Genomic DNA, 21,343 nt, shown 5'->3' with positions numbered 1-21,343 from the left:
TTTTAGATTGGCCATTACCTAGGGGTCTCAAGGCCATTCAGAGGTTTATTGGATTCTCCAATTACTATAGACGCTTCATTAAAGGATACTCTTCTATTATTGCTCCTATTACCAATATGACCAGACAGGGGGTTGACACTAAGACTTGGTCTACTGAAGCTCTCGTTGCTTTCAAAACACTCAAAGAACGTTTTGCTTCTGCTCCGATCTTAGTTCATCCTGATACGACTTTGCCTTTCCTACTCGAGGTTGACGCCTCAGAGACAGGTATAGGTGCTATCTTGTCTCAAAGGTTAGGTGTGGATAAACCCTTACATCCATGTGGTTTTTTTTCCAAGAAATTATCTGGGCCTGAAAGCAGATATGACATTGGTGACAGGGAACTACTAGCAGTTATCATGGCTTTAAAGGAGTGGAGACATCTATTGGAAGGGACCTTGCATCCTGTTACTATTTTGACGGATCACAAGAACTTGTCCTATATTGGGGAGGCCAAGCGCTTGTCCGCCAGGCAAGCTCGTTGGTCCTTGTTCCTCACTCATTTCAATTATGTGCTCACTTATAGACCTGGTTCTAAGAACTCTAAAGCCGATGCTTTGTCTCGCCAACATGAACCTTCTACTATATCTGAGGCGGTTTTGTCTTCTATAGTTCCCAAGTGCAATATTATCGCCAACACGAGTCTCAGGATTCATTCCCCGTTGCTTGCCGAGATCATGAAGTTACAGCACCTGACTCCTAAACAGGGTCCTGGGGCACGGTATTTTGTTCCTCCTGAACTCCAACTGGAACTGTTACAGTGCTTTCACAACAGTAAGGTGGCTGGGCATCCTGGCATTCTGGCATTCGCAAGACGTGTTCCTTAATTTCTAAAGATTTCTGGTGGCCTTCATTACGTAAAGATATTAGGGATTTCGTCGAAGCATGTGAGGTCTGTATGAAAACTAAACAACATCATGCGCTTCCATGTGGGTTTTTGCATCCTTTGGAAATTCCCGAGAAACCGTGGACCTGTTTGGCTAAGGACTTCATTGTCGATTTGCCTGTTTCTAAAAAACAGACTGTTATTCTCACGGTGGTTGACAGGTTTACTAAGATGGCTCATTTCGTGCCCTTACCTAAACTTCCATCTTCTCCCGAATTGGCTGAGATATTCGCAAGAGAGATTTTTCGTTTACATGGGATACCTTCCGAAATTGTTTCTGATAGAGGTTCCCAATTTGTTTCCCGTTTTTGGAAATCCTTCTGTTCTCAACTGGGCATCAAATTGAATTTCTCTTCTGCCTATCATCACCAGTCTAACGGAGCTGCTGAACGCACCAACCAAAAGATTGAACAATATTTGCGTTGTTTTGTTTCCGAACACCAGGACGATTGGGCGGAGTTTGCACACAACAATCTCGTTTGTGATTCTACTCGTTCTAGCCCCTTTTTCATGAATTATGGCTTCCACCCTTCCGTTCTTCCATCGGTTTCTCCTTCCCAAAGGGTACCGTCGGTTGATGTTCATGTTGCCAATCTGAATTCTCAGACACGGAAATTCCTGCCTTGAACACCCGTTTAGAATCAATTCATGATACCTGGGATTCCGTCCATTCAGCTCTGCAAAAAGCTTCATTACGAGCAAAGGCCCAAGCTGACAAAAACCGGGGCGCTAATCCTGTATATCTTCCAGGTGACAGGGTGTGGCTCTCCACAAAACATATCAAACTTAAGGTCCCGTCCATGAAATTTGCCCCTCGGTACACAGGTCCCTTTCGAGTTACCCAACGTATCAATCCAGTGACCTATTCTTTGGCACTACCGGCTCATATGAGAATTGCGAATACTTTCCATGTGTCTCTGCTCAAGCCCCTTACTTGCAATCGCTACACCAGGTTATCCACTCCTCCTCCGCCCTTGGTAGTGGGTGATCAAGAAGAATATGAAGTCCGTTCTATCATGGACTCCAAATTATCCAGAGGTGTCTTGTCCTATCTCGTTGACTGGAAGGGTTATGGTCCCGAGGAACGTTGTTGGGTTCCTGCTGACCGGGTCCATGCGCCCCGTCTTATCCGGTCATTTCACAACCGCTTTCCTCTTAAGCCGAGTCCTTCCCGCCCGGTGCGCGGTCTTCGAGCGGGGGGTACTGTTGCGGTCACCGGCCCGCCGAGCCTCACGGCCGTGCCCGACCGGCACGACCGCACCGACTACACGAGCTTACCTGCTCGTCGGCGAGCCGGGAACCGCGCACGTAGTTCTTCCGGGCATCACGCCCGAATCCAATATGGCGCCGACCACGTGGTCGCGTCTATGGATAGCCCCGCCCCCGAGAATTATACTAACGTGTACGTGACGTCACGACGTCAACGCACACGCACGTTCTGGGGTCAGAGGTCACCCTCTGACCAATCATAGCTTAGAGAGGGGTATTTAAACCCCTAATTCACCCCAGTACTTTGCCATGTCGTGGTTTCAGTTTCCTGGTTTCCTGAAAGTGCTATTCTCGTGTTTCTGATTTCCTGGTATCCTGATCCTTGGCGTTTCCCTGGTTATTCTGATCTCTGGTTTCCCTGACTTGGCTTGTTTTATCGGTATTGAGTATTTTCTGGCTTCCTTGACCTCGGCTTTCCCTTTGACCATTCTCTGTCTCTAGCGTATTAGTCCGGCCATTCTAAGGTCCGGTTTACGCTCTATCCTGTTATTTTCCTTTTCTTACTTATGTATATGTTTACATAGTTTCTGCGTGCTGGACCACATTACTAGTCGTGACAAGAACAATTTGCCAACCTAATTACACGTACATAATATTGGCATATGTCAAAATAGGTTAGAAATTCCCGAGTTTAGTTTTAATAGCCAATTCTTTTTCTAGATTGTTTCTGGAAATTGCAAACATGCCATCACTCAATAGTCATTTTCAGTCTTGCTGCCTCTACACAAACACAGTCAATATAATTTTTCCGAGTCCCAAATGTCATACATAAATGATAACTTTTGACATGTCATAAAGTCAGACAATTTTCTTACAGAAATTTTCTTTATGAGAATTACTCAAGACTTTTAGAATGTTTGCAGCCTCGTAAACATGTATGCCTCTGGCTAGTTTAAATCTTTAAAAAAATCTATCTATTTGGGTTCTATATAATTCCACTTCATTATTTGCTCTAATTTCTAGGATCAGTAGTTCTTCAAATAGCAATTGTATTTCATGTGTTTTTAAATATTAGACTGTGTCTATAGCAATCTCCTAAGGCAGCAATTCTCATGGACAATATGCAGGGCCGGTACAAGGATTTTTGGGTACACTGGAGAAGATGATGTTGCCCCCCCCCCAAGAAAAGCATCTTCACCTGTGTGACTCTTAAAGGGACACTGTAGGCACCCAAACCACTACAGCTCAATGAAGTGGTCTGGGTGCTGTGTCCCTTTTTCACTCAGTGCTGCAATGTTTACATGTTTGCAGCTCTAAGTCTGCCCTCAGTTGCTGTCTACAAGACAGCCACTAGAGGGCTTCCTGAATCGAAACAGACTTTTGGTCCGTTATCTGACGTTGGACGTCCTCACGCTCTGCATGAGGACCTCCATCATCAGATTTTTCCCCATAGGAAAGGTCTAATGCTGCGCATGGCATTTGCTACGCATGCGTATTAGACCCCACTCGTCGTGGGATGGAGGAGGGGGCGAAACTTCGACCCAGCGCTGAGGGACATTGGTGATAGGATAAGGTAATTTAAAAAAGGGTATTTAACCCTTTAATTACCGGGAAATGGGCGCAAGGGAGGGGGGAGGCAGGGGGAGCGGTAGTGCCAGGAATACAGCTTTGTATTCCGGTTAGTACAGTATCCCTTTAATCCGCCTTTTGTTTCTAATCCCCTTTTTTAAATGTCTTACCCCCTTTAGTGTATCTTGTAGCGGAGGCCTGATATTCCACAGGTCAACTCCACTATAAATCCTAGTGAGGCTCAGGAACAAGTAGTAAAAACACCATGAAGCAGTAATTCCAGCAAATAAAGTAATCCACGAATATCCCCATACAGATCCCAATGACTGGATGACACACAGCATCAGGAGCAGAACTGACTTTTAATCCACACAGTCTTCTTATAAAGCATTCTCCCATGCAAGGGAGGGATTCACATTAATCAGTATAGTATCCAATGGTGTAACCGTTACCTTCCACACATCTCCTCCCCTCAGTATGACACTTCCCTTTATACATACTGTAGTTTTCCCCGAGTTCTGAATGTACCCTAAAACAAGTAGTGACAATAATACTTTGGGTACCCCCTGGTAGCCCTGATCTGGGTGACTAACACATCCAAAAATCACCCAGATCGGCCCAGGGGTTCGGGAGTTAGGTGGAGGGTGTAATTTGACCGACCGCACACGAGGTGGTATCCGAAAAGGGTTTTGGCCCTGCGGTCGGTCTTCATTCGGGAGGTAAAACACACATCAAATACTGCCATCCACGATTAATCTTGGATTTGTATGAATCCCCTTGTTCAGTACTTTGAACCTACCGAACGGGGGGCTGATTAGCCTTCCCGTTCATGAGTTACGGAGCCATGGAGGTCTCAGCGGTGTTCGGGTAATTGAGTGTCCGATTTGAGTTCCAGACACTCGACGACCAAACACCGCTAAGTTTTCGTGCGTAAGATGGCCGCCGCCACGTGTTCGTATACAGAGCGGCAGCCACCCAGATACATCACTAAAGTACCGATTAACGTGCGGTTAAAGAAGTGTGAACTCTTAATAGGGTACACACTTCTCTCTGGGGTGGTCTATTGGTTCAGTAGTTTACATTCGTATGGAGTACGGATGGAAACTACCGAACAATCATACGAATCCCACATACATTTTAAACATAGAAACAGAAATAACACACAAATTGCAATAGTATTACAGTCTTTTAGGACAGCCTTGGTACCATCTGCTACACTGCTCCCCCTTGCCCACAAGCCGGCATACACAGTCTGATCCAACACGGATCGGCTTGGGGATGTCCGGGGAGGCTCACGGATCATTTCTCCAGGTCAGTTTGTCTTGACAACCCGTCAGCGTTCCCATTCTGTATCCCCGGGCGGTACTGGATGTTAAAGTCAAATGTCTGCAGTGCCAAACTCCAGTGCAGCAGCCTGGCATTGTCCCCAGCCACCCGGTTCTGCCATTCTAACGGGTTGTAATCCGTGAGCAATGAAAAGGCCTGTCCATACAAATACGGCTGCAACTTCTTCAGGGCCCACACCACAGCCAGGCATTCCTTCTCGATGGCGGCGTAGCTTACTTCTCTGGGTAACAACTTGCGACTGATGTAAGCTACGGGGTGTTCTCCGCCATCGGCCCCGACTTGGCTCACTAGTGCTCCCAATCCAAACATAGAAGCATCTGTGTGAACAAGAAAATGTTTAGTTGAATTGGGAGCTGCCAAGACAGGGGCATTTATCAGTGCATTTTTCAGGTGTTGGAATGTCTGCTCACACTCCGGGGTCCAGGTTACTTGGCGGGGAAGGTTCTTACGGGTCAGGTCGGTAAGTGGTTTGGCCAGGGCGCTATAGTTGGGGACTAACTTTCTATAATACCCTGCTGTCCCTAGGAACGCTAGCACCTGAGTCTTAGTCCTAGGAGTGGGCCATTGTGCTACGGCCTCTACTTTGGCTGGCTCCAGTTTCTATTTACCACAGCCCACCCGATGGCCCAGATATTGTACCTCGGCCATCCCTATACTACATTTGGCTGGTTTCACCGTCAAACCGGCCTCCCTAATCCTGTCTAGAACCGCTCCTATATGGGCCAAGTGCTCCTGCCAGGTATTGCTGAAGATGGCAATAACATCGAGATATGCACAGGTGTAGTCTTGGAACCCATCTAGGAGTCGGTCCACCATCCGCTGGAAGGTAGCCGGGGCGTTTTTCATCCCAAACGGCATGACCTTAAATTAGTACAAGCCGAATGGGGTGACAAAGGCCGACTTAGGGATGGCGTCTGGGGCTAAGGGGATCTGCCAATACCCCTTACACAAGTCAATGGTAGTGAGGTATTGGCCTCTGGCCATCCTGTCCAGTAGTTTGTCTATCCTGGGCATGGGATAGGCGTTGGACACAGTTTTCTCATTCAACCTCCGGTAGTCCACGCATAAACGGGTCGTACCATCCCGCTTTGGCACGAGAACTACCGGAGAAGCCCAGGGACTGTCTAATGGGCTCAATCACCCCCAGCTGGAGCATCTCACTGATCTCCTTGTGCATATTTTCCCGTACCGCTTCAGGGATGCGGTATGGGGTCTGGCGCATGGGGAGTTGTCCTGGGGTTTCTACCCGGTGAGTGTCCAGAGGAGTGTATCCAGGTACATTAGAGAAGGTGTCTTGCTTCTCTCTTAACAGCTGTTGTACCTCTATACGCTCCTGGGGGCTCAGCCGGTCTCCCAGTGCAACCTCGCCTAAATCCCCAGACAACTGACCGTCTCCCAGCAGGTCCTTCTATGTGTCGCTTTCATCCGCAACCCCTCTGTGCATCTTTCTCACCCCCAGACCCATCCGTGTGTCTTTCTCCTCCCTCATGTACCTCTGTGTGTCTTTCTCCCCACTCACGCCCCCCTGTGTGCCACTCTCCCCTCCGTGTCCCTTAGTATTATCCTTCCCTCCCCTCCATGTTCATTAGTGGTCATCTCCCCTCCCAGTCCCTTAATGGTCCTCTCCCCTTCCTGTCCATTAGTGGTCCTCTTCCCTCCCTCCCCTGTCCTTTAGTGTTCCTCTCCCTCCCTTACCTGTCTTAGTGCCCCCATTCCCTTTAATGTTCCTCCCCCCTTTGTGTTCCTTTCCCCTTTCTTCCCTCTCTTTTAGTGCCCCCCCCCACTCCAGTGTTCCTTTTCCCTTCCCAATCCTGTACATTAGTGCCCCCCCTTAATGTTTCTCTTTCCCCCCTAGTGTTCCTCTCCCCTCCCTCTCTTTTAGTGGCCAACCCCCCTCCCCCATCCATGAGCGAGGACCCCACAGTGAGAGGGGGCCTGGCGGCTTGCCCAGTATGCCACCAGGTGTGGGGCCCCTCCACCTAGTCTGCTCATAGAGAGAGACGAGCCTCAGATCTGCAGCTCCCCCTGGGTGCAGAGCTGGAGATCGCATGGTGTGGTTCTCGCAAGCTCACAGAGCGTTGCCATGAGTTACCACGGCAACGCTCTGACCGGAGCTCGTGATAACGAGGTCTGCAGCTCTGTGCACGGCGGAGCTGCAGACAGGATAGTTATACCACCGGACCACCAGGGACTACGACCACTGGACCACCAAGGACTGCGACCACTGGATCACCAGGGACTTACATAAAAAAGGTATTTCAGTGTGTGGAGGCTTGTCACAGCCTCCACTCTTATTGCCCCCACACTGACCCCCATATAACATAGTGGTGTGGCCTAGCCAGTCTGCAGACCTTAATCCCATAGAAAGCTGTGGAGGGAGCTAAAGGTTCAAGTTGCCAAACGTCAGACTCGAAAAAAACCTTAATGACTTGGAGAGGATCTGCAAAGAGGAGTGGGATAAAATCCCTCCTGAGATGTGTGCTAAACTGGTGGCCAACTATAAGAAACGTCTGACCTCTGTGATTGCCTACAAGGGTTTTTACCCCAAGTCGAAGGGGGCAAATAATTATTTCACTCACTGTCATGCAAATCAATTTATAACATTTTGACATGCGTTTTTATGGATTTTTTTTTTGTTATTCTGTCTCTCATTAAAATTATAGACTGATCATTTCTTTGTCAGTGGGCAATCGTTCAAAATCAGCAGGGGATCAAATACTTTTTTCACTCACCGTACATGGCTAATGTTTATTTTATCATACAGGTGATGCCCCTCTAAACCTCTCAAAAGCAAACATATACTTGGAACAGACAGCACTAGCCATAACATGAGTCTAGTTGGGCCAGCAGTAAGATGCATTTTACCTTCTTCTGGAACTCTAAGGTTACCCAAACATTGATAGTATATCAAGGATTAACTCAAAGGGTAGTATAGGTGATTTACTATTTGCAAATTGCAGATTGTTCAGAACTTAAATGTCAAGAGCTTTTTTTGTTTATTTATAAAGCTTGCCACCATTGCACAGTGCGTAGGAAATGCTGTGCCCTAAAAATAACAATATTACAGCATTGTTTAGGTTAGAGTATGTCAATCAAAGGCCTCTGTTTGTTATTCCTTCTATATTTACATTAAGCCTACCAATGCACTGCATAGATATGGATGTTGATCTCTGATGCTTATCCTTTATATCTGTCTTTTCTCTTATCTCTCCCATGAAATAGCCCACATGTTTTCATCATAATTTAAAACATGATATTTGATATTTTATGTTAGCTCGGAAGGCATTTTTAGCACAATGTTTTAGTATTCATCATGGATCTCTTTATGTGGGATGTTGTAGATGTTTAGGAGTTAGGAAGTGTATATCAGCCCAACAAGAGAGGCATATTCAGAAAGTAACGTGGCAGCCTGGCTGGTATTGACAGCTGGCTAACATACATCCATATATGTCTGGTGAAAATGTATTCTCTAAATTATGCTTACATGGGTTCTTACTTTTTTAAGTCAACTTGATAGCCATTTGGGCTTTATTCCATTCTGAGCAATAAAAAATATTTTGGAGGTGTATTATTAATAATAATAATGACAATAATAACAAAGAGTCACTGTATACCAGGCGTAATATAACAGTCCTAAATTATATTAACCTGAGTCCGTAACTATTCCAATGAGGACTCAAAGGGAAGATGAACTCCAACCAAGATTCATTTCAACAAAGACTAAGTTCCTCCTGACATCTGATAAATGGGGCTCACCATTATGGATCTGACATGTAATTAAGTAGTGCTTACCGGTAATTTCTTAAATTATTACACCAAGTTCAGCTGGTAGACAATGAAGTTTTTCAGGACCAATTTTATCCAGTGCTCTAATAATAATGGTACCCGGAGAAGTAAATCAGGTCATAAATTGTGACATGCTAGCTTTTAATCTTTAGGAAGAATGATATCGTCTGATATGTTGACCCAGGATTCTGAAATGTGTCTAGGAGAATTGTCTATTAAACTCTCTAGATGCACGACTAGTTGTTTCATGATTTGTTCTGGCACTAACCTTCTCCAAATGCAAATATTGAGGTCATTGCCTCTTGATGGTATCCATAGGAGAATCAAAAGAAAGATTGGTTTATAGAAAGAATTAGTCCTGTTGATGTAAATAGTTAGAGCAGTCACCACATTCAACATGTGGAAAGGAAGATTGGAAGCAATACCACTTAACACTTAGTCTAGGTGAATACTATAGTGAAAATGTGGGCATTATGATGGCAAATAGTGGATCAAAGAAGGATCAGGCCAAATATATAACAGAACTTTAAAAAAAAAAATTATTGTGAAAGTTACAAATGAATAACTGGCGAAGGGCTTTAACTCTAACAGATGACCATGTGTAAAGTACAAAGGACTTTGGTCTTGATTTAATACACTTTCCAAAAGATTATATACTGTTAGAACAACTTTCCATATTATTATCTACAAAAATGTTTACAGACGTTAAAGGACCACTCTAGTGCCAGGAAAACATACTCGTTTTCCTGGCACTAGAGTGCCCTGAGGGTGCCCCCACCCTCAGGGACCCACTCCCGCCGGGCTCTGGAGGGAGGAAGGGTCGGGCAGGGAGCTTTCCTCCTCTCCTTCTTCCTTGCGACGTCATCAGTTTCCCATAATTGTGTTTAATTAACAAGCATCTAAAGATTCTAACACCCAACAAGTCAAGCCTGAAAAAAAAGCCAGATGTCGCTCCCTGACCACATTATCGGTGGACATTTAAGCAGGCCATTCCATTTTAGCATAATGTAGAGAATGGCCTGCTTAATCTGGAATATGGACTTTTGTGATGTTGACAATGAATATCATTGGTCCTTGAAGGGTTACATTATATCCAAAGTTCATATAAGTAGGAATGACAATTGTAAAACTCCCCCAAGTACATTTAGAGTGACATAGTTTTAGCAGATTATAATTATCTCTCTATCAGTTGTGATTTTGCTTCTAAATACATTGAACAGCAAAGCACACATTTTGTAGCTGTCTAACCAAACGTTGGCTTTTGCATTGGTTGCATCTGGCCAATCGTTAATCCTGTTAGTAATATCTCACCACTTTTTTGATTCAGCACATTAATGCCTGTCTGATTAACATTATTTGAATTTAGTCTGTGATCTTCAGGCATTCAATAAACGGTGGCACATAATCTCTCTCTAACAAAGACTCCGCAGAAAAAATGACAGTAGTCTTACTGAGCTAGATGAGAATCGACACAGCCTGACTTGGATACAAGCCCTTGCAAGTCAGATATGGTTTGGTAGCAAATGCTGCTACTGTTTTGAAGCGGTTTGCATATTTAGCAGTCAAGCATTACATGAGAAACAGTATAAGGGTGTCAGCTTTTGAGATAAGGTTAAATTTAAGAATCAGTGAATGCTGCTTGTTTTCTTATACTGATTTTTAGAATTTTAACATATATGTAAAATGCTTGGGACATGCTTGTGGCCTTTGGTGTAGGGCTTAATGATTCATTTATCATTGACCGTAATGCCATTCTCTACTACAGGGTTCACCCCAACAATTCTTACTTTGCAGGTCCTCAGATGTAGACCCCTGTTTTCAGCCAGGATGACTGCATAGATCTATCAGTCCCCTGAATTCCTAGCATGTGCTGGGATGCTGTTACACTATGACAATACCTATGTTAATTTTATCTAATCTGGAGTTAGGCCGAGAGTGCTGACAATTAAGTCACCCACTCTAGCTGGGCACCAGAGTAAGTTTTCAGAAACCGAACCTCCCATTTTCCTTGGTCTTAGTAGAATATGCCATTGCTTTTACAATATTGGATGAGATGATGCTACTGCCAAATGTTAGATCATTTTATGTGTTTATTCTACAAACATAGGATGAACAGCTGGACTTCTTCAATTTGTCACCCCTGTTGGTTGAGTTCCATTTTGGTAGCTACAGTGATACATCCCGTACATATTATAAAGAATTTAGAACTGTGTTCCATCATGGATATAGACAGTTATGGATGATTCTACATATTGATCTTAGCTCCTCTTACTGTGGGCATGTTCCCTATTGATTACTCTTATATTACCTTTTGTTTACTCCCTCTGTGGCTATATATACTATTTTTATGTGCCAATGTTACTTTCTTACTGTACATGCGATTATTATTTTTTGGAGATAAGATATAAATGGCACACTTTTTAATTTTAGACATCACATTTTTACGCCACGCGTGTTTGATTTTTTTCTTTCCTAATCTCCCACTTTCAATATAGTATGTGGCACAGATAATATCTCTGAAAATACTACCTTGGATGTCCTTTTCTTCAGAATCTGGAGAATACAAACCTGAATTCCTGAATTTATTCTTTAGACCCCTCCATCTTCTTCCTCTGACTTTGTCATTGGTACCCATACGGACCATGACCGCTTGGTCTTCTCCAGCATCTGACCAATAGCTTGAAATTTACCCCTGCTCCCTATTGTCTCAAGTGCCCATCATAAACTCTAGTCTAGATTGTAAGCTTACATGCTATCTAGCTAGGTACTTCCAAGTCCTCTATTCCTTTTGTACTGGTTTGTGTTTACTGTATAGTTTATTTTCTCCAATTATTCAAAGATTCTTGGTGCTTTATAAATACCTGTAATAATAATTGTATACTTTATTTATTCTTTAAATACAATCTAGCTAATAAAAGCATTCCAGTATCATTAATACTTTTATGAATAATTGCTACACAGGCAGACAGCTGGTACTCTGAGAATAGTAAGCCCACACAGGGCTCGTTTCCAATGTTGTCAGTAAATATCTGCTGTTAATTAATAGCAGCCGCAAGGTATTTGCAGCGACTAAACACCATGTTTTCAACCTTCTGGTCCAGGTTTTGCCGTCGGCTGCTAATAACGTCCAGTCCTACAGATAATGTCCAGTCTATTAGCAACTTGCACATAAAGCACACACACAAATAAACACTCTTTTTACATTGTCACCATAGCAACCACAACTAGTGATGTCCCGAACAGTTCGCCGGGAACTGTTCGCCGGCGAACATAGCTTGCATATGCAATGTTCGGTCCGCCCCCTATTCGTCATGGAGGTGGGAGGGTCTGGGAGGGAGGGTCTGCTGCTGATTGGCTGGAATGTGTCTGCTGACTGTGAGGTACAGGGTCAAAGTTTACTCAATGATGACGAATAGGGGGCGGACTGAACATCGCATATGTTCGCCCACCGCGTTCGCCACGAACAAGCTATGTTCGCCAGCGAACAGTTCCCGGCGAACTGTTCGGGACATCACTAACCACAACTAAAAACACTCCTTTTACATTGTCACTATAGCAACCACAACTGGATTGTATGAAAATGTGCATTTTACCTGTGATGGACCTTTGCAGAATAGACACAGGAATTGGTGCCATTGGTTGGATTTGGTGGTAGGTTCACGGTTGGTTGGATTAATCTACCAAGTTTATTCTCACCTACCCCAGACTTGTTCTTAGTGTATCTAAATATTTCAAAACTCTTCGCTTCGGCAGGGTGGAGGAGGACAGTGATAGGTTGCAGGGTCCACAAGGTAGGTAGATCTGGTTCTGTATCACAGGAGGGAGAGCAAGAGATTGCTGTGCCTTTTGGCATGAGAAGCAATCTCAGAGACGAGAGGGACAATTGGGAAAAGAAGGTGGTCCTGGCAGAGTTATACCTGGGCAAGGTCTATCAGCTAGAGAATCCAAACTGACAAGCCAGTGTACACACCTACCTGTGAGAGGAGGTCCTGTACCCCACCTGTGCCCTTCGCAAGGCCCACAGCATGGCCCTGAAGAACCACTATGCCAGTGGTAATGGCGGAGGGCCCGGTTGTCCTGTGCACTATGCATACTGGGAGGAGTTTTTACGTGGGGCCATCTTTTTCTCTCATAGTGAGAGAACAGGAGGTACCATCAAAACTGCAGTAGAGCCTGCAGACATTCAAGAAAGTAAGTAACGTGAAATATTAATAAAATATGTATGTGAAATGTAATTTATTGTATAAAAAGTTTCTAGTTATTAGTGACTAGTTACTGACTAAGATGGGGTGAAAGAAGAACAGCAAGTACTAGTTGACAATGTTGAGACTGCCCAGACGGGGTCACTTGAGATATTGTAGGACAAGAAATCTGCAGGTTTTGCGAGCGGTTCAGAAATAACACCTAACAAGGCGAGGATAACCATTAGGCAAAAACAAGAAGTGAGGTGTGATCCAGAGGCAAGACAGCAGGACTAAGGTAGAAAGAGTGCAGAGATCAAATCCCCTGCTGGGCACTTCTGGGAACAGTGCAAATTGTCAATTTTTACCTTAATGAAGATGAATTGCTGTAATTCATGAGTGCATCTCTGCTTACAAATATAGACATCTCGTCTACGTATGAAGTGGTGATTGCATATGTTGTCAAGATATCTTTCACATAGTCCCATGTTTGTGTCTGTGTGTGTTATGGTTAATGTGAAATCATTTTAGAATGTATTGACTAGTGCTTCTCCAACGTGTGATATGTCAATGGGAAAAGTAGCTATTCCTTTATGTACATATATTGTATCTTAAAGCCATAATCCAATAATTCTGAAAGCTTTATATCAGCAATATCTCTGGCTGTCCTTGGGACAAGGGGACAAAATCTATTTTGTGATGTATGCTCTTATATCTTATATTTGATGTATGGTTTAATGCTACATGGTAAATGCAGGAAAATGATTTTTTTAAAGATCTCTTGTCTTCAGGCATGATATGTTATGATTGGAAGTAGATTTTAGATTAATTAATATACCTCTCCGATCTGCTGAGTTTGCACATTTATTTAAAAAAAAAAAGTGATATCACTTTCCAATGTGCTTAATTTGCACATTTTGATGAATTGATAGATCTTTCAAATATGCTTAATTTGCACGTGATGGTTATGTCTTAGGACACGTATACTATAAAGTACATATAATGTTGGTACTGTACCACGTACATATCTGTGTGATGGTCTCGTGGACCCTATATTTTGCCCTAAATTTTTTTGTAAGTTTTACATCTGTGATTTATTCATTTGAATGACATGCATATCACTTATATAAAGAATAGTTGAATTTTCTTTTATCATGTGGCTGGATGTTTAATTGATTTAAATTTTTTTTAGATTACTATTTTTTTTTTATACTGTTGATTACATGAAATTGCTATCAGTACACAGAGTTTGCGTAAACAAGTTATTACAAGAGGAACAGAATGGTGTACACAAGATATCAGAAATCACATGTGTTAACTGTAGAGATTACCAAAATAGCATAATATTCCATAGAGAGGACAGGAGTAGTAATTGTGATTTTCCTTTTTTATATATATATATATTGTTTTTTTATTTTTGTTTTGTATATCTAATGTTGCAAACTTCCGGAGATTGAGAAATTACACTCGAACTACGGTGAAATACCAACTAGAAAAATGATGAACACAAGTAAAACATTTACAAGTAAAAGAAATAAAGTGTTTGTTTCTCTATCATGTTATGGTTGGTTCCATAATGTGGTCTCTAGACCGCTATAACAGGGTCTACGTATAATAGAATGTAGACGTATGCAGGTGTGACTGTGTAATCTGACAGTCAGCTATAAAATCTACCTTGGTGTTTCACAGAATACATGTATGGACAGCTACAGGGTAAGTATAGGATTAACTCAATGGATCAGTAAGATACATTTTTTTTAGCACGTTCTCCATAAGGATGGAGTCTACTGGGTTAATAAAAGGCTACAACCATTGAAACAAATTCCTTGGGAGTTGCTTGTTCTGAGATGCAGTCTCTAAACAGTCCATATGATATTTAATTTAGTAACAAAACAGGCATTTAAAGCGGCACTATCATGGCCGAATCCCGTTTTTTTTAACCCCTCTCCTGACTCCACTACATCTAATTGTCCCCCCTAGTTACCCCCCAAATGCCCCTAGGCCCCCCCATATGACCTGTTTTTTATTATTTACTTTCTGCCCGGACCTAGGTCCTGGACGCCACCATCTTTGTGTGGGTAGATGAAGTCCCTGTGGCTGCTCACTGTTAAAAAAAGAAAGCCCCCTAGTGTCCCCCCTCCCGAGCCCCCACCCGCCACTCATGGGTGGGGGTCGGGGGGGGGAGAACAATGGGTCCCCACCATTTTTATATGGGGCCCCCACCTGCCGCTCATGTGTGGGGGCCAGGGGAAGGACAATAGGTGGACATAGGTTGAACATAATCCATATATTTTACATTCAGATTCCTATGACCACAGTTTTCACTGTAAAAATATGAACATGAGTTCCCACTGTTATTTTAACTTTGGATTTGTGAAGACAAGCTCTGTTGCACGCATAACTACCTGGAACATGACATTTTGGAGAAAACTAGTTCAGGGGAAAAAATATTGATTTTCTTCTAAAAATAGTTAACGTATTCAAAATCTTGGTGAAACACAGTCTAATTATCCTGATATGTTTTTGGTTCTAAAATGGTTAAACATTCATTTTATCTAGTACTTATGTGTGATAATTGGCTAGAAGTCCTTGATTTGCTACTGTAAAAGCTTGCGGATTATCCATAATGAACCATAAATGTCTGCCTAGTGCCCGGGCTCCCAGTGAGCCCTGTCTTGGTGTGGAGCACCAGCTCTGCTTGTGAGTGGAGAATCCCTGAGCCTGAAGGGAGATCTAAAGGTTTCCTTACTCGATCCTGTACCCCCGCATACATTGAAGGAGTGCTGTTGGTATCCTCTCAGAGTAAGCAGTTGAAACTTTTAAGAACATTTAGAGAACTTACATAGGTCCTGCCAGACCTCCAATGACAGCTGTGGTCGAAAACTCCTTCCACTAAGTTAGGGTTGGCAGTGCACCAAGCTGTTGTTCACTAATGTGCCAGCCCTGAGCAGAAGGACAGCTCAATTGAGCTAACAGAAGCTCCAGGACCAGGAAAGGCACCTGGCAGTACTTAGGCAATTATTCTGACCATTCGTAAACGCTCTCCTGACTCCATAACCACAAAACAAGATCCAATAAAATACAAAAATAAGACAAGGGAAAGAATTCCAGGGCGCACAGCCTAATCAAAAGTTCTGTACATGCCTATGATCCTATAATCCCTGCATTTATCTTTTTTGTACGTTTAAAGTGCACATCAGCCTCAATCTCAGAAAAACCCATAGCATTGTTGAGCTGGTGAATTATATTCTTGCCAGTGAAAAGAACATGCAGATTACAGCTTTCAGGAGGGATGGCTTGCCTTAATTAGTTGTCTATCACCTTTCCAGTCCTAGGTATATCATTTTCAGCCAGCACTTTGATGCATCTAGAATTCAGATCAAATATGTGAACAGAATGTTAGTTTGAGGCCTCCTGTAACGTTCTGATTATAAGAACCTACATAGGCTCACAGGTCTGGCTTCCACCTTTTCGTACAATATTGTTTTATTGGATGTGAAATCATGTTCACGGCAGCTGGAGACTATTTTCAACTTAAGGCATTAATTGCAACTTTCTGCTGTTGCACTCAGTCCTATAAGCAACTGTGTAAAACTTGTACCTTTTGTTCAGTGGAGATAGCATTATTAGAAATATCATTAAAATAAGTTATAACACTTTGCAACAGAGCAATCTGTAAATGCCTGACCGCTCATTCACTAAACCAGAAAACATGGAGAATTGATAAGAGACGTGCAAATATTGCATGAAGGAAATTGAATTGGATAAATGTTTTCATTTTAGCTATTTTAAGCCTAAAACGTGTCCTTTGTCAACTGTCCTTAATTCAGAGTTTAGAGAATAAACCCTTTATTCTGTAAAAAGTGTTCTTCCTTTCTACACATGGGGTCTAAAAATGAGAAAACCCGTCGATACTTGCTACTGGAACATTTGCAAAACAAAATGCAGCTGGCCTCCATCTAATTTAACAATTCCAATTATCCAAAGTGAAAACAATCCAGTAAAATGTTGTTAATTGAATTTTTTTCCAGCAGTTACACATTAATAAAGAACGATCTGCCACATAGCTAAATAAATTAACTCGCCACTACAGATCAGCCATATATGTTTGCGTAATAGTATAAAAATGCACGCGGTAATTATAAAGTCCTTCCAAAGAATTACAGGAGTCGCAATTTTTTTTATTGCATTAAAAGAAGATATCCCCAGTTGCAATGTTTCTGCTAATTAATTGGTGCAGATATTGTGTTGAGGAAACGTAAACTGAAAAGGAACAAAAAGGATGTTTTTAACCCCTTAAGGACACATGACATGTGTGACATGTCATGACTCCCTTTTATTCCAGAAGTTTGGTCCTTAAGGGGTTAAAAAAAATACTAGTTTAACACAACTAGTTTCATATAGGGCACCAGGACTTCAAAGCATCTCCGTTTTATTACTAAATCCATTAAAACAGTAGTGGTAAATGTAGAATAAAAAAAAATCTACTCATGCTATTTTTCTACATTTATCACTATTGTTTTAGTTGATTTAGTAATAGAATTGAGGTGTTTTTTTTTTTAAAAAAGTCCACGAGCCTTAATTGAAGTTAGTTATGTAGGCTTTTTCCAGCATTCCTCATGTGGAGTTTTGGTTATAGAGCATGCTCAGTGGTGTGTAGGGACAGGGTGAAAGAACTCCGCGTTTGTCTCCATGTATTTAATTTAGAAACATAGAAACATAGAAACATAGAATGTGACAGAAGATAAGAACCATTCGGCCCATCTAGTCTGCCCAGTTTTCTAAATACTTTCATTAGTCCCTGGCCTTATCTTATAGTTAGGATAGCCTTATGCCTATCCCACGCATGCTTAAACTCCTTTACTGTGTTAACCTCTACCACTTCAGCTGGAAGGTTATTCCATGCATCCACTACCCTCTCAGTAAAGTAATACTTCCTGATATTATTTTTAAAACTGTGTCCCTCTTATTTAAGACTATGTCCTCTTGTTGTGGTAGTTTTTCTTCTTTTAAATATAGTCTCCTCCTTTACTGTGTTGATTCCCTTTATGGATTTAAATGTTTCTATCATATCCCCCCTGTCTCGTCTTTCCTCCAAGCTATACATGTTAAGATCCTTTAACCTTTCCTGGTAAGTTTTATCCTGCAATCCATGAACCAGTTTAGTAGCCCTTCTTTGAACTCTCTCTAAGGTATCAATATCCTTCTGAAGATACGGTCTCCAGTACTGCGTACAATACTCCAAGTGAGGTCTCACCAGTGTTCTGTACAATGGCATGAGCACTTCCCTCTTTCTACTGCTAATACCTCTCCTTATACAACTAAGCAGTCTGCTAGCATTTCCTGCTGCTCTATTACATTGTCTGCCTACCTTTAAGTCATCAGAAATAATCACCCCTAAATCCCTTTCCTCAGATGTTGAGGTTAGGAGTCTATCAAATATTTTGTACTCTGCCCTTGGGTTTTTACGTCCAAGATGCATTATCTTGCACTTATCCACATTAAATGTCAGTTGCCACAACTCTGACCATTTTTCTAGTTTACCTAAATCATTTGCCATTTGGCTTATCCCTCCTGGAACATCAACCCTGTTACATATCTTAGTATCATCCGCAAAAAGACACACCTTACCATCAAGACCTTCTGCAATATCACTAATAAAAATATTAAAGAGAACGGGTCCAAGTACAGATCCTTGAGGTACCCCACTGGTGACAAGCCCAAGCATCGAATATACTACATTGACTACAACCCTCTGTTGCCTGTCACTCAGCCACTGCCTTACCCATTCAACAATATTGGAATCCAAACTCAAAGATTGTAGTTTATTGATAAGCCTTCTATGTGCAACAGTGTCAAAAGCCTTACTGAAATCTAGGTAAGCAATGTCTACTGCACCACCCTGATCTATAATTTTAGTTACCCAATCAAAAAAAATCAATAAGATTAGTTTGGCATGATCTCCCTGAAGTAAACCCATGTTGTCTCTGATCTTGAAATCCATGTGTTTCTAGATGTTTCTAGATGTTCAATAATCCTATCCTTTAACATGGTTTCCATCACTTTCCCCACTACTGAAGTAAGGCTTACTGGCCTATAGTTGCCCGACTCCTCCCTATTACCTTTCTTGTGAATGGGCACAACATTCGCTAACTTCCAATCTTCTGGGACTACTCCTGTTATCAATGATTGGTTAAATAAATCTGTTAATGGTTTTGCTAGTACACCACTAAGCTCTTTTAATAGCTTTGGGTGTATTCCATCAGGTCCCATTGACTTATTTGTCTTTACTTTTGACAGTTGAAATAGAACCTCTTCCTCTGTAAACTCACGTGTAATAAATGACTCATTTATCTTTTTCTTAACTGAGGTCCCCTTCCTTCATTTTCATCTGTAAATACTGAACAAAAATATTCATTGATGCAGTCAGCTAGACCTTTATCCTCATCTACATACCTTCCTTCTTTTGTTTTTAATCTAACTAATCCTTGTTTTACTTTTCTTTTCTCATTTATGTATCTAAAAAAAAATGTTGTCCCCCTTTTTTACTGACTGTGCTATTTTCTCTTCTGTGTGTGATTTGGAAGCTCTTACAACTTGCTTAGCCTCTTTCTGCCTAATCTTATAGGTCATTCTGTCTTCCTCACTCTGGGTTTTTTTATAATTACTAAATGCTAACTTTTTGTTTTTTACTATTTTGGCCACATCTGCGGAGCACCACAGTGGTTTCTTGAATTTTTTGCTTTTACTGACAAGCCTAATGCAATTTTCTGTTGCCTTCAGTAGTGCAACTTTTAAATAATCCCATTTCTTTTGGACTCCATTTAAATTGCTCCAGTCTCATAATGACTCCTTTACACATCTCATTTTAGAAAAGTCTGTTTTTCTTAAGTCTAAAACTTTTGTTTTTGTGTGGTGTGACTCAGTCACTGTTCTTATATTAAACCACACTGACTGATGATCACTGGATCCTAAACTTTCACATACAGTAATATCTGATACCAAATCTCCATTTGTTAACACTAAATCTAGTATGGCCTCTTTATGAGTTGGCTCCTCAACGACTTGTTTTAGAGACAATCCCAGTAGGGAGTTTATATGTGTGCTCCTGGCACAAGTAGCTATTTTTGTTTTCCAATTCACATCAGGAAGATTAAAGTCACCCATGATGATAACTTCCCCCTCCATTGTCATTTTAACAATTTCTTCAACTAGTAGATTATCTAACTCTTCAATTTGTCCTGGGGGCCTATAAATCACACCTACACGAGTTACTGTGTGATTACCAAATTCTAACGTAACCCAAACGGACTCTATGTTCGCCTCACTAACCTTTATTACGCTAGATTTTATGCTATCCTTCACATACAGGGCCACCCCTCCCCTTTCTTGCCTTCCCTATCTTTTCTATATAAAGAGTACCCTGGTATTGCTATGTCCTAGTCATTTTTCTCATTATACCATGTCTCAGTAACAGCGACTAAATCTACACTATCAGTTGCCATTATTGCCACAAGTTCATGGATCTTATTCCCTAAACTGCAAGCATTTGTAGACATGACTCTAAGCTTATCATTTTTTAACACACTTACTACAGGCACCTTCTGTCCTTGTTTTGGGGGACAATTGGATTGATGTTTTATCACCCTTTTGCCCCCCCTCCTAGTTTAAATACATCCTAGCAAAACCTCTGAACTGCTCACTGAGAACATTTGTTCCCTTTTGAGAAAGATGCAAACCATCTTTTTTGTACAAAAAAAAGCCAAATCCTTGCTCCTGACACCATTCACCAAGCCACAAGTTAAAGTCCCTAATACGCATCCGCCTGTCATTCTGAGTGTTATGCACAGGCAGAACTTCAGAGAATGACAGTGTGGAAGCAACCTGCCGTATATCATTGGCAAAAACACTAAAAACTTCCTTAACCTCTGAAACCTCATTGCAAGCCAAGTCATTTGTCCCTAAATGGACAAATACATCATATTCCCTTTCCTGCTTTGCTTGCTTAACAATATTACAGATTTGTCTCCTGTCTCTGTGAGCAGTAGCTCTGGGAAGACACCTCACAAGACCACCATTGTCCATCTCCACACCTCTTATGATGGAATCCCCCAACAACAACTGCTTTCTATTAGGCCTCACCATAGTCTTCAAGCCTCTCTGCACAACACCACTAGCCTCAGTGCCTCTCTGCACAACACCACTAGCCTCAACGCCTCTCTCCACAACACCACTAGCCTCAATGCCTCTCTCCACAACACCACTAGCCTCAGTGCCTCTCTCCACAACACCTCTAGCATCAGTGCCTCTCTCCACAACACCTCTA

This window comes from Pelobates fuscus, chromosome 6, assembly GCF_036172605.1.
Source record: "Pelobates fuscus isolate aPelFus1 chromosome 6, aPelFus1.pri, whole genome shotgun sequence".
Classification (NCBI taxonomy): Eukaryota; Metazoa; Chordata; class Amphibia; order Anura; family Pelobatidae; genus Pelobates; species Pelobates fuscus.
Note: the sequence above shows the minus strand (reverse complement) of the source record.